The sequence below is a fragment of the Eptesicus fuscus genome, chromosome 5 (genome assembly GCF_027574615.1).
Source record: "Eptesicus fuscus isolate TK198812 chromosome 5, DD_ASM_mEF_20220401, whole genome shotgun sequence".
Classification (NCBI taxonomy): domain Eukaryota; kingdom Metazoa; phylum Chordata; class Mammalia; order Chiroptera; family Vespertilionidae; genus Eptesicus; species Eptesicus fuscus.
In genome coordinates, this window is record NC_072477.1 from 107,945,110 (window position 1) to 107,960,099 (window position 14,990).

The following is a 14,990-nucleotide window of genomic DNA, read 5'->3' on the forward strand; positions in this document are numbered from 1 at the left end:
TTCTTATCTGTAAAATGGGGTAATGATACTACATAGTATTGCTGTGAGGTTTAAATAATGTCTAAAGTGCTTAGCACATAGTATTTGGCACAGTTGTCTGTGTTGTCATTTGCTCCAGAACACATCCAGGTTAACCTTGAACCCACAAGAAACTCTCTTTTGGGATCCTCCAGCTTCAGGCAGCCCCTTTCACCTGCTGTGGCCTCCTGGGCCAGACGGTGAGGACAACTAGTACAACTGTGATCCCTGAGGCTGCTGCTGACCCTTGACCCCAGATGGCTGTTTGGTCAAGGGCCCTCATTTGACCCTCCAATGCAGATGAGGCAGCAAGGCCAGAGCCAGCAGGAGGCTCCTTCAGATGCAGAACAAGTGGCCAAGGTACTCAAGAGCTCCCAGCACCCATCCCAAATTGCCTCGGGCACGGGTATCTCTGCACAGTGCTCATACGCCGTCACTCATTCTCCTACGTTAAAATTCCATATTGACACATAACATCCCTCACATTTAGGAGTACACAAGAACTCCTAAATGCAGGACCACATGTTTCAGTGTTCATTTTTAAACAGATTCAGACCCACAGAAACAGCAGCACCCCACCAATGTGCATATAAACACATATCTATCTATCTATCTATCTATCATCTATCTATCTATCTATCTATCTATCTATCTATCTATCTATCATCTATCTATCTATCATCTATCTATCTATCATCTATCTATCTATCTATCTATCTATCTATCTATCTATCTATCATCTATCTATCTATCTATCTATCTATCTATCTATCTATCATCTATCTATCTATCATCTATCTATCTATCTATCTATCATCTATCTATCTATCTATCTATCTATCATCTATCTATCTATCATCTATCTATCTATCATCTATCTATCTATCTATCTATCTATCTATCTATCTATCTATCATCTATCTATCTATCATCTATCTATCTAAAGAGGTAATACGCTAATTGGTCCTAATGGTGTCCCAGTCACGACTGGTCAAAGGTGCGCACGCACAGGAGCTGGTGGTCAAAGGTGCGCACGCACTGGGGCGAGGACTTGCGCCGGGACATGAGACTGGAGGGGGGCATCAGGATGGGCTGTGGTGGCCCCCCCAGCGGAAGCGCGCACAGGCCCTCCATACCGCCCGGCCCGGAGGGGGGTGTCAGGACAGGGGTGGGGCCTTGGCAGAGAGCTCTCAGCACTCCTGCTCCAGGGTCTGAAGGTGTGGAGAGGAAGGGAGAGCACATAGGCAGTTAGGGGGTTTAGGCAAGGAGAGGAGTGCAGATAGGCAGTTAGGGGGATCAGGCCAGGAGGGGACAGCAGATAGGCAGTTAGCGGGATTAGACATGGAGGGGAGAGCAGTTAGGGCCATCAGGCTGGCAGGGGAGCAGTTGGGGGCATCAGGCAGGCATGCAGGTGAGTGCTTAGGAGCCAGTGGTTCTGGATTGCAAGAGGGATCCCAGATTGGAGAGGGTGCAGGTGAGGCTGAGGGACCCCCCACCCATCCTCATGCATGAATTTTGTGCACTGGGCCACTAGTATAATATATAACACACTAGAGGCCTGGTGCATGAATTTTGTGCACCGGGCCACTAGTATAATATATAACACACTAGAGGCCTGGTGCATGAAATTTGTGCACGGGAGGTGTGTGTCCCTCAGCCCAGCCTGCACCCTCTCCAATCTGGGACCCCCTCGAGGGATGTCTGACTGCCTATGTAGACCCGATCCCACTCCTACACAGGCAGTTGGACATCACTGGGATCGGGCTTACACAGGCAGTTGGACATCACTCTCACAATCCAGGACTGCTGGCTCCCAACTGCTTGCCTGCCTGCCTGCCTGCCTGCCTGATTTGCCCTAACCACTTCTGCCTACCAGCTTGATAACCTCCTAACCACTCCCCTGCCAGCCTGATAGAGGCCTCACTTCTCCCCTGCTGACTTGATTGCCCCTAACCACCCTCTCCTGCCGGCCTGGTCACCCTTAACCACCCTCCCCTGCCAGCCTGGTTGCTCCCAACTGCCCTTCCATGCAGGTCTGGTCACCCCTAACTGTCCTCCCCTGCAGGCCTGGTCACCTCCAACTGCCCTTGCCTGTTGGCCCAGTCACCCTTAACTATCCTCCCTTGCCAGCCTGGTCACCCCTAACTGCCCTCCTCTGCAAGCCTGGTCACCCCTAACTGTCCTCCCCTGCAGGCCTGGTCACCCCTAATTGCCCTCCCTTTCTAGCCTGGTCACCCCTAACTGCCCTCCCCTGCTGGCCTGGACATCCTTAACTGCCCTCCCCTGCTGGCCTGGTCACCCCTAATTGCCCTCCCTTTCTAGCCTGGTCCCCCCCAACTGCCCTCCCCTGCAGGCCTGGTCACCCCTAACTGCCCTCCCCTGCTGGCTTGATTGCCCACAACTGCCCTCCCCTGCAGGCCTGGTCCCCCCAACTGCCCTCCCCCCCAGGCCTGGTCCCCCCCCAACTGCCCTCCCCTGCAGACCTGGTTGCTCCCAACTGCTCTCTCCTTTTGGCCTGGTTGCCCCTAACTTCCCTCCCCTGCCGGCCTGGTTGGCCCTAACTGCTCTCCCCTGCTGGCCTGGTCCTCCCCAATTGCCCTCCCCTGCAGGCCTGATCGCCCACAACTGCCCTCCTTTGCAGGTCTGGTCCCTCCCAACTGCCCTCGCCTGCTGGCTTGATTGCCCACAACTGCCCTCCCCTGCTGGCCATCTTGTGGTGGCCATCTTGTGTCCACATGGCGGTGGCCATCTTTGACCACATGGGGACAGCTATGTTATGTGTTGGAGTGATGGTCAGTTTGCATATCACCTCTTTATTATATAGGATAGTACAGCATATGCACATGTATGTGCTTCCCCAAACACAGCATAGATCAATTCAGAACAGCTCACTTCTATGCAAACTTGTACTGTGCACTATGAAATACACACATGTGTGTATGCATGTGTACACACAAACACAGCCACACCCACAGGTGTAAATATCTGGGCAGGATGCAGGGATGGCCACCCTAGGCCCCATAGTCATGGCAATTGTTCAGAGATGGTTCCCTTCAGAGACAGCCCCTGCTGAGGAGGCCAAGAAGGGGTGGGATACTGACCTTGGGGACTTCCTGAGGGCAAAGTTCATGAGGACTGGGAAGAGCAGGAGGACTCCAGGTGCATGGAGTGACAGGAGGGCACACACTGAGTCAGATCTTGGGGAAGGGGTAACGGAGGAGGCGGAAGATCAGTACTGATACTCTACAGTTTTGGGCAGAGAGAAGGTTCCAGATTCGGCCTGACACATGCAAGCACTTGGTAGAAGCAAGGCGACTAGAAATATTTTTTCCCACCTCATTCCCTGTTGTTTCTCTTTTCTGGAACTATTCTATCCTCCAGACCCTGGGAGACACTGGGAGTGCTGGCTGTGGCCCATGATTGTTCTGGAGACTAAATACAAGAAAGAACCTTATCACTGGGATTCTCGAAAGGAAGCAGCTGGCTGATGCCTGAAAGCAGTGTTAGCTCAGGGGTCTGCCAGGAGGAGCGAGACTCCTGTGTCCTCTGCCCTCATCTTTGGGACCTGCGTGGGGAACAAGGCATGAGAGAACAACCTTACTTCTGTGTCTGCAACTCTTTCACTTGACCAGCGGGGTAGGGCAGAAGAAGCTTTCTGATCCTACCCTGCACTCCCCATCCCTGTATAGTCATAAGCACACAACACCCCCAGAAGAAGGTCCTGGACATTCTTTCCCCCACCCTACTCCAACCTCAACCCCTAATCCTCTTCTTGCATGCTTTATGCCCCATCCTCTTCTTTCTTCAGCCTTCTGGGGATAGAGCAACCCTGCAAGTGTCTGCTTTTTGCCATCCTTGAGCAAGCTGGGGACAGTGCTGCCATAGGATTCTTCTTGCCCCTCATGGGCATTGCTCACAGACTCAGGAAGCTGCTTTACTGGCAAAGCAGCTCTTTCCACTAATGGGATTGTGCAGTAAAACATTTGGCCAAGATCCAGCCATTCCGGGTCTGGGCAGTTCTTCTGTGACAGACATGCGGAAAACTATTTTACAGCCTGAACCTACTCTGACCCCTGACCCTGGCCACAGGCTGGTCTTGGTCACAGAGTTTTAAACTGAGCCCTGAAAAAACATTTACAGCAACTCTACTTCATAGATAAATTAAGCTCCAGAGGGGGCAGTAACTTGCTAATGGTCACACAGCAAATCAAAGGAAGACCTGTAACTAGAACCAGTCTCCTGCCTCCTGGCCCAATATCTTTAAATCTCAGCAAAATGTGATGTTTCAAAGCCAGGCTTTGAAGAAAAGAGAAATGCCCAGGTGAGGGGGATCCCTTACAAAAGTGAGTCATGGGAGCCCATATTTACTGTGGCATAGCAGTTCTTTTCCCATCTCCTCCCTTCTAGGGTCTGGCCAGAAAGTGGGAGGCTCTGCTAATTGCCCTTATCCTGGGTGTAGACAGAAAGCCAGGGGAGGCAGGCAGGTCTTCTAGGAGAGCAGCAGCAGCACATGACACCACAGCACAGAGAGGCTGAGATAAGGAGGACTGATCTCTGCTGATTCAAAGAGAACACAGTCGCCTTGTCATGGCTGTTGATCAAAGTCTCTGCAAAGGATGTTTTATGTGCCCTACCTTGCCCCTCCTCCCAGTCCCATGGAGTTAAGAGTCCCACTTCTTGTCCTGCCAAGGCCTTCCTCCAAGTCTCACTGTGTACTAGAGATCCCTTTCCCCGTCCCAGCCAGCCAGGGTCCCACAGCAGTTACCGGGAGCCAGCACTTCCCATTCTCCACCAGGATTTCCTCCAGGCAGCTCAGCCCAAGGTCATAGGCTGATCTCTTGGAACTAATAACTAGTATATCCATCCCCATTGTTCAGATGAGATACAGACATGGAGAGATTACTAACTTGTCCAGACCCACAAGCTAGTTAAACCCTGGGAAACCCCCCATTCTTATGGACTTAAAGGGCTTTGTCCTCAGAAAGTCCCCTGCATGATAGGGGATGCACCTTCCTCTGGAGCTGCCAGTTCACCTAATATGTGTAGAACCCCCCGCCCCCAAAAAACTGTGACAATAAATGCTGTGAAAATGGAAGGGTGGGCCCTGCTTCTAAAATGTCTCAATTCAGAAATCTGGAAAAATCCAAATTCTTTAATTTCACCACAGAGGTGGAACAGAATGCAAATTTTTCCTACTCCTCCCCACTCCAAACCACACCCAACTCAAACTATCTGCAAATATGCACCTTAAGTGTGAAAATCCTTAAATGCTATTAAATACAGTGCAAATTCCAAATTCCTCAGCCTAGCATTCAAGGCCCTGAAAAACTGTGAGAGGTCACATGGCCTGTGGTTAAGAGTGTGGGCTCCTAGACCAAACTTCCTGGGCTGGCATGGCAGCCCCTAGGTCTTTGACCCATGGTTTATTTAGAAGTGGGTTGCTTAATTTCTAATAATTGGCAAATTTTCTAGATATGTTTTTGTTATTCATTTCTAGTTTAATTCTACTATGGTCAGAGAATATACTTTGTATAATTTCAATTCTTTTACATTTGTTGAGGTTTGTGTTATGACCCAGAATATGGACTATATTGAATGATCCATGAGCAACTTGAAAAGAATGTGCATTCTGCTCTTGTTGGTGGGATGTTTTATTAATGTCAGTTAGAGTAATTTATTGATAGTATTCTTCAAGTCTTCTATATCCTTCCTGATTTTTTCTCTACTTTTCTATCAGTTAATGAGATATGAGTGTTAAAGTGTATAGTATAATTGGATTTGTCTATTCACCTTAGTTCTATAAGTTCTTTTGCTTCATGTATTTTGAAGTTTTATTCTTTGGTGCGTACACATTTAGGATTGTTATGTTTTTTAAGTGAATTGGTTTCTTTATCATTATGGAATATTCTTAATAAGTTTTTGTCTTCAGGAGTCTACTTTGCTTAATATTAATATAGCTTTTCCAGCTTTTAAAAATGTTTTATGGTCTATTCCTTTCATCCTATTAACCTATCTATATCATCATATTTAAAGTTAGTTTCTTAGAGACAGCATGTACTAGTATTTGTGTCTTATCTTTTTTGGGTGAGGGTGTTCTTATGTTTTTAAATCTGATCTAACAGTCTGTCTTCTAGTTGGTGTGTTTAAATCATTTACATTTAATGTATTTATCAGTATGGTTGGATGTAGGTCTACCATTTTATTGTTTGGTTTTAGTTTGGCCCTTCTGTTTTTCTTTCTTTTTTTTTTTTTATTTAATGAATCTTTATTGTTCAGATTACAATTGTTTCTCCTTTTTCCCCACATATCTCCCCCCCACCCAGTTCCTACCCCCCTCTTCCCTTACCTCCCCCCCCCCGCTGTCCTCATCCATAGGTGTATGATTTTTGTCCAGTCTCTTCCCATACTCCCCACACAGACACCCCTTTCCCCCTGAGAATTATCAATCCACTCCCATTCTATGCCTCTGATTCTATTAAGTTCACCAGTTTATTCTGTTCCTCAGATTTTTAATTCACTTGACTTTTAGATTCACTTGTTGATATATATGTAATTGTTGTTCATAATTTTTATCTTTCTTCTTCTTTTTCCTCTTTTTAAAGAATACCTTTCAGCATTTCATATAATACTGGTTTGGTGGTGATGAACTCCTTTAGCTTTTTCTTATCTGTGAAGCTCTTTATCTGCCCTTCAATTCTGAATGATAACTTTGCTGGGTAGAGTAGTCTTGGTTGTAGGTTCCTGCTATTCATCACTTTGAATATTTCTTGCCACTCCCGTCTGGCCTGCATGGTTTCTGTTGAGAAATTAGCTGATAATCGTATGGGAGCTCCCTTGTAGGTAACTAACTGTTTTTCTCTTGCTGCTTGTAAGATTCTCTCTTTGTCTTTTGCTCTTGGCATTTTAATTATGATGTGTCTTGGTGTGGTCCTCTTTGGATCCCTTTTGTTTGGGGTTCTGTGTGCTTCCTGGACTCGTAAGTCTATTTCTTTCATCAGGTGGGGGAAGTTTTCGTTCATTATTTCTTCAAATAGGTTTTCAGCATCTTGCTTTCTCTCTTCTTCTGGTACCCCCATAATTCTGATGTTGGTATGCTTGAAGTTGTCCCAGAGGCTTCTTACACTATCTTCAACTTTCTGAATTCTCTTCACTTCATGCTTCTCTGGAGGAGTGTCCTTGGCCTCTTTGTATTCCAAATCTTTGAGTTGATTCTTGCAATCCTCTAGTCTGCTTTTGGGTCTCTGTATAATATTTTTTATCTCAGTCAGTGTATGTTTAATTTCTAGTTGGTCCTTTTTCATATCCTCAAGGGTCTCATTGAATTTATCGGCCTTTTCCATGAAATTCTTGAAAAACCTTATAACCGTGGTTTTGAACTCTATGTCCAGTCGCTTATTCTCCTCCATTTCTTTGGTTTGTGATCTGTTTCCTTGCCTTCTCATATTCTCTGCTTCCCTGAGTTGGTAGGGTAGTTTTGTCTACTAGGTGTCCTATTGGTTCAACGGGTCAGCCTCCCAGTTACTTGAGGTGGACACTCTTGGTGTACCCTTGTGTACTGTGTGTTCCCCAGCAGGAGCTACAGCAAGGGCTAGTTTTCTCCTCCTTTGCTTGGGCGGTTTTGGAGCAGTCTGGAGCTGTAGTTGGTTAAGCTGCCACAGAACAGGCCATTTATATGCAAAAGCCGCTGTGTGGAGCCTGGGCGGGTTTGTAGAATGTGCGGGGCGGGGCCTCAGGGCGGGGCGGGGTCTCAGGGCGTCACTAGGCTGGGGCGTGGCCAACGGCGATGGCTGCCCTCAGCCCTCTCTGCCTTTCCACGTTTCCAAGTCCCTGCGCCCCGCGCTCCAGCGCAGTAAACAATGATTGCTGGGCGCACCACTGCAAAAAAGTCACTCTCACTTTCCGACCCGATGGCCGAGAGTCCAGCCTCTCCCCGTAGGTGTCTGGGTCCCCCGAGTGTCCCCAGAAACTGGATTTCAGAGTGATCGGGAGCTTGTCTCCCTGCGGGTTGAAGAAAAGCCGCGCACCCAGCCGCCCGCTGCCGGCCCGATTCGCGTGCCTCCGTACCTCAGCTTTTCAGCGATTGTGCTCCTTTCTCTTCTCAGCTGTAAATCTTCCACTCAGCCAGCTTTCCCGTGGTTCTGGGTGGTAGACGTTTTTGTCTTTTAGTTGTGTTTTTGAAATTGTTGTGTGAGGCAGCAGATTAGTTGTTTAACTATGCCGCCATCTTGGTTCCTCCTCCGAGAGGAATCCCCTTCTGTTTTTCAATCCTCTCTTTCCCCTTTTCTGCCTTCTTTTGGACCATTTGAATATTGTTTCAGTATTTCATTTTTATTTCTCTGTTAGCTTGTTTACTACATTTTTTGTATAGTTTTTAAGTTGTTTTTTTTAGAGATTATAACACATATACCTATTTCTTTATGGTCTAGTTAGAGTTAATATTTTACCACTTCAAGTGAAAGACAGTGAAACCTCGGTTCTCAAACTTAATTCATTCCAGAAGGCTGTTTGATAAGTGATTGATTTGAAAACGGAATCATTTTTCCGCATTAAAAATAATGTATGTTGAATCAATCTGTTCCAGACCCCCAAATGACTCCCTGGGTTTTCTTGGGTGTGTGATTTTTAAAAAAATATTTTTACTGGTTTCAGAGAGGAAGGGAAAGGGAGAGAAACATCAATGATGAGAGAGAATCATTGATCTGCTGCCTCCTGCACGTCCCCTACTGAGAATCAAGCCCACAACCCAGGCATGTACCCTGACTGGGAATTGAACCATGACCTCCTAGTTCATAGGCATCGTGATGCTCAACCACTGAGCCACACTGGCCAGGATAATTCCATGTTTTAACCTTTCTTATATACAGTACATATCTAATATACTATTTAATCTATAAATAAATACTTCTTTTCTTAAATTTATTGAACCACCCCCTACTAGCCTTAAAGGAATCACTTTTAGCACTTGTTCCAGGGGGGTCTTTGAGATCAGCATGCAGCATCTTCAATTTTTCACATATCACCGCCTCCAAAATGCTGTTATCAGCTAACTGCTTTTCATTTAGTCATATCAACAATATTTTTCTCCTGCCTCTTCAATTGCCTGTTGTTGTTGCTTTTTGAGCACTTTCACACCTTTAGCAACATTAGCACTCTTGATGGCCTCTTTATGTTTTAAATTGTGCTAATCCATGCCTTCTATTACCAAAGCCATACAATTTCTTTCCAAGTAATTTGAACTTTTAACTCTTAGAAACCTGAATTTTCAATAACTAAAAAAGCAAACAACCAGCATTCCTTAGGTTGACTTTGATGAACATTTTAAACACACTCTTATTGATTTCATCAGCAACAAAAGCATTCTCTTTTGTCATGCTAGGTATCAGTATGAAAGGGTTGCCAGGCTCTGGACCTGCAGCCATACAGGTCCCTTTTCCCTCCTCTCATTATGTTGTACTTGTTATAGGTGGCATATCTATATGCATTGAAATATCCATTAAACAAAGTTATCATTTTTACTTTCAATAGTCATATACATTTTAAAGTACTTAAGAAGTTGAAAATAGTCTATTATTTGTCATTTTTATTTCTCTTCTTTTAGTTCCAAGTTTCTTTCTAGTATCATTTTTCTTTCTCAAGAATTTCCTCTAGCATTTCTTATAGAGCTGGCATGCTGGTAATAAATTATTTTAGTTTCCCTACATCTAAAAATGTTGTGTTTTTTTGTTTCAAAATATATTTTTTCATGAGATAGAGAATTCTGGGTTGGCAGTCTTTTATTTCAGAACTTTAGAGATGCTGTTCCACTGCCCTCTGGCCTCCATGGTTTCTGATGAGAAATTTGCAGTCATTTTAATTGTTGTTCCCCTATATGTAATGTATTATTTTCTTCTGGCTGTTTTTAAAATTAAATTTATTGGGATGACATCCTATATAATAAAGAGGTAATATGCAAATTGATCATCACTCCAACACACAAAATGGCTGCCCCCATGTGGACACAAGATGGCCACCACAAAATGGCCAGCAGGGGAGGGTAGTTGTGGGTGATCAGGCCAGCAAGGGGGGGGCAGTTGGGAGCGACTAGGCCTGCAGGAAAGGGCAGTTGGGGGTGACCGGGCCTACAGGGGAGGACAGTTAGGGGTGTCGAGGCCCGCAGGGGAAGGCAGTTAGGAGTGACTGGGCCAGCAGGGGAGGGCAGTTAGGGGCAATCGGGCTGGCAGGGGAGGACAATTAGGGGTGACCAGGCCGGCTGGAGTGGGCAGTGGGGGCAATCAGACTGGCAGGGGAGCAGTTAGGCATTGATCAGTCTGGTAGGGGAGTGGTTAGGGGGTGAACAGGCTGGCAGGCAGAAGTGGTTAGGGGCAATCAGGCAGGCAGGCAGGTGAGAAGTTGAGAGCCAGCAGTCCTGGATTGTGAGAGTGATGTCCAACTGTCCATTTAGGCCCAATCCCACCTGAATAGGGCCTAAACAGGCAGTTGGACATCCCTCGAGGGTTCCCAGATTGGAGAGGGTGCCTGCTGGGCTGAGGGATACCCCTGCCCATGCACAAATTTTGTGCACCGGGCCTCTAGTCCTATCTAATAAAGGAGGAATATGCTAATAGACCCTCACACCATCACAAAGATGGTGTCGCTCACAGCCAATAAGAAGGGAATATGCTAATTGACTGTCACACCCTCAAATATGGCGGCACCCACAGCCAATTAGGAGGGAATATGATAATTGACTGCCCTGCCCTCAAAGATGGTGGCACCCACAGCCACAAGATGGCGGTGCCCAGTCCCCTCAGCCCTGCTGGGGTGGCAGGCATGTGGCAAGCCCAGGTCTGCCCCCAGGTGGGCCTGGCTGCTCCGTACACCTGCCTCCGGAGTTCCCAGTCCCCTCAGCTCCCCAGCTGCCCAGGGCCAGCTCAAGGCGCAGGCAAGCCTCGGATGGCAGCTGCCCAGCCGCCCAGGGCTGCCCAAGGCTCAGGTAACTAGGGCCGGCTGAGGCTTGCCCTGCCGGCAGTGGCAGCAGCAGAGGTGTGATGAGGCATCATCTCCTTCCCCTGATCCCTGGGTCGCCTCCCGCCCCTGAGGGCTCCCAGACTGTGAGGGCGGCAGGCCGGCCTGAGGGACCCCCCTCCAGTGCATGATTTTCATTCACCGGGCCTCTAGTTGGTTAATAAGATCACATAGATCTCAAGCGTACATTTCTATGATACATGATCTGTATATTGCATTGTGTGCCACTACTCAAAGTCAAATCCTCTTCCATCATCATATATTTGGCCCCCTTTACTCTTTACTCCCCCTATCTGCCCTTTTCCCTCGGCTATCCACCGTACTGTTGTCTGTGTCTATGAGTTTCAGTTTTATTTCCCACACATGAATAAAATCATATGGCTCTTAGCTTTTTCTGACTGACTTATTTCACTTAGCATAATATTCTCAAGGCCCATCCATGTTGTCACAAATGGCTCTATTTCATCTTTTCTAATGGCTAAGTAGTTTTCCATAATATATCTGTACCACATCTTCTTTATCCAATTCTTTATTGAAGGACACTTTGACTGTCTCTAGGTCTTGGCCACTGTGAATAATGCTGCAGTGAATATATCATTGCGAATAATTTTGGTAGATTCCCAGAGGAGGAATTGATAGGCCATATGGCACCTCTATTCTTAGTTTTTTGAGGAACCACCATGTTTCCTATGGTGGCTGTACCAGTTTACATTCCCACCAACAGTGAGTGAGGGTATCTTTTTCTCCACAACCTTTCCAACACTTGTCTTGTTGATAATAGCCACTCTAACAGGTATGAGGTGGGTTTTTTGTTTTGTTTTCTGGTTGTTTTTTGTCTGTGTCTATGGGTAATGCATATCCTACCTAATAAAAGGGTAATATGCAAATAACCATCACTCTGCTACGCCCACGATTGGGCTGGCGGGAGGCTGGGGGGCAGGACTCGGGGTGACCTATCCAGCCGTTGAGAAGATCAAGATGGCGGCGCCCAGTCCTCTTAGCCCCAGCAGAGTCCGCCCAGTAGCAGCAGTCCAGGGTGTCCGCCTGGGAGGCACCAGCGCCCAGCCTGAGCCGTGGAATCGCTGGCAAGTGGCGGCAGTTTGGGGGCGGGGGTCTCAGCCGCCCCCAAGCCGCAGGATCACTGGCAAGCCGGGGTGGCTTGGGGGCGGGGGTCTCAGCCGCCCCCAAGCTGCAGTATCCCCTGGCAAGCCGGGATGGCTTGGGGATGGGGGTCTCAGTCTCCCCCAAGCCGCAGGATCCCCTGGCTGTGAGGACAGCTTGGGCTGGGGTCTCATGCCTGCAGGGCCGGGCACCCCCACTGCATGATCACCCAGCCAGAGGCAGCAGCCTGGGCTGGGGTCTCAGGCTGGGAGGGCGGTGCACCCCCACCGTGCTATCTTCAGGCCAGTGAAGGCAGCCTGGGCTGGAGCCATGCACCCCCACCGGGCTATCCCCAGCCAGGCTGAGATGGCAGCCTGGGCAGGGATCTCAGCCTGGCCAGGGCTCGATCCCCTTCCAGTGGTGGCAGCCTGGGGTCTCAACCATTGAGTCACACCAGCCAGGCAGATATGGAGGAATCTTAAATGTTTGTTTTTTTAAAATAATATATATTTTATTGATTTTTTACAGAGAGGAAGGGGAAGGGATAGAGAGCTAGAAACATCTATGAGAGAGAAACATCGATCAGCTGCCTCCTGCACACTCCCCACTGGGTATGTGCCCCCAACCAAGGTACATGCCCTTGACCAGAATCGAACCTGGGACCCTTGATTCTGCAGGCCATGCTCCATCCACTGAGCCAAACCAGTTAGGACTGTCCAATATGCTAAAGAAAAAACCCTATCTAATAAAGAGGGAATATGCAAGGGAGGGCATTTGGGGGTGACCGGGGTGTCAGGGGAGGGCAGTTAGGCATCGATCAGGCTGGCAGGGGAGTGGTTAGGGGGTGACCAGGCAGAGCGGTTAGGGGCAATCAGGAAGGCAGGCAGGCAAGTAGTTGGGAGACAGCAGTCCTGGATTGTGAGAGGGATGTCTGACTGCCTGTTTACAGGCAGTCGGACATCCCCCAAGGGGTCCCAGATTGGAGAGGGTGCAGGTTGGACTGAGAGACACCCCCCACCCCCCAGGCCTCTAGTATGCATATAAGTTCTTTGGTTAATCTCTTGCGGCCCCCCTTCCTTCTTCCCTTGAGATTCGTGTCTGTTCCATGTTTCCATACCTCTGGATCTATTTTATTAATCAGTTATATTTTGATCATTAAATTCCACATATAAGTGAGATCATGTGATATTTGTATTTCCCTGACTGGCTTATTTTGCTTAGCATAATAATCTCTAGTTCCTTCCATGCTGTCTCAAAGGGTAAGAGATACTTATTTTTTACAGGTTCATAGTATTCCATTGTGTAAATGTACCACAGCTTTTTTATCCACTCATCTGCTGATGGGCATTTAGGCTGTCTCCAAATCTTAGCTATTGTAAATTGTGCTGCTATGAACACGGGGGTGCATATATCATTTCTGATTGGTGTTTTGGGTTTCTTTTCTTTTTTTTTTTTAATAAGACACATTTTAATAGAAAAACAAATGGCCGGTGTTTTATGCGTTGCATTTTCTTCCCAGAAAACCTAGAACAAGGGGTCACTGCGTACTTGCATGCTAGTTCAGCGCTGCAGACTGAAAACCAGTTTAGGAAACAGCCGAACCTTCCTTCCCTGACGCCGACTTCCGCTGGCAGACTCCTGCCTTCTCAGCTGTCAACACGGAGTCAAAAGCGGTGGACAGAGCCTTGCAGATGGCTTGTGCTGGTTCCAGGCTGCTGCACTGGTACACCCACAGGCTGACCTCCTCGCTGCTGGCATCGGTGGTCTTCAGAGCAGCAGGCGTTCCCCGCCCCCAGGCCGTCGTCATAGCACACCATCCGGATGGTCGGGTAGCGGGTGTGCCTGTGCAACACGTCCTACTGACCCGATGTGGACCCTTGGGTGCCACACTTGGGAACTCCCATAACAAACTCTTCCTCTAGGGGAACGAAAGGCAACTGGCCATCTTGCTGGGCAACATCGATGTAATTTATCAGGTCCAGTGGCCCTTCAAGACTTTCTCCTTCAGAGGGTTTCAGTTTCTAATGGCACCGACGTATCTTACTGGAATTCCGCACAGGCGTCCGGGTTGCTGTTGCTTTGTCCTGAGCTTTGGCTGGCCACAGGGCTGGACCGAGAAAGGCCCCAAGGCTGGAGTCTACAGACTTGCTCTTAGCACTGATCTCGCTGCTTTGGGAGCTGCTACTACTGTGTCGCTATTTGCCTTTGCGAAACACGTTTCACTGCAGCGTGGTCCGGAGGAGCTCCCCTCTCAGCCGCTGGCCCATCCCTGGGGTCGTCTGCGGTCGGACACCCACCGCCTCGCAGCCCGCGCGGGGGCAGCCACGCGTGTTTTGGGTTTCTTAGGCTATATTCCTAGAAGTGGGATTACTGGGTCAAATGGCAGTTCCATTTTTAATTTTTTGAGGAAACTACACACTGTTTTCCACAGTGGCTGCACCAGTTTGCATTCCCACAAGGTATATACTAGGGTCCCTTTTTTCCACATCTTTGTCTGCACATGTTTGTGATAGCCATTCTGGCAAGTGTGAGGTGATGACTCATTGTCATTTTCATTTGCATCTCTCTGATGATCAGTGACATTGAGCATTTTTTCATATGTCTCTCAGCCATCTGTATGCCCACTTTGGATTTAGGTCCTTTGCCCATTTTTTAATTGTATTGCTTTTCTTTCTTGTGTTAAATTGTATGAGTTCCTTATATATTTTGGAAATTAACCCCTTATCAAATGTATCATTGGCAAATACACTGAGTGGCCAGATTATTATGATCTCTGAATGCATAATAATCTGGCCACTCAGTATATTCATGCACCGGGCCTCTAATATATATATATATAGAGGCCCGGTGCATGAATTCGTGCATGG

General features: G+C 47.7%; 1 pseudogene; it reads right to left on the reverse strand.

Moving 5' to 3' along the window:
- Positions 1-999: 999 nt before the first annotated feature.
- LOC103300226 (integrin beta-1-binding protein 1-like) lies at positions 1,000-14,342 on the reverse strand (annotated as a pseudogene).
- Positions 14,343-14,990: the final 648 nt, after the last annotated feature.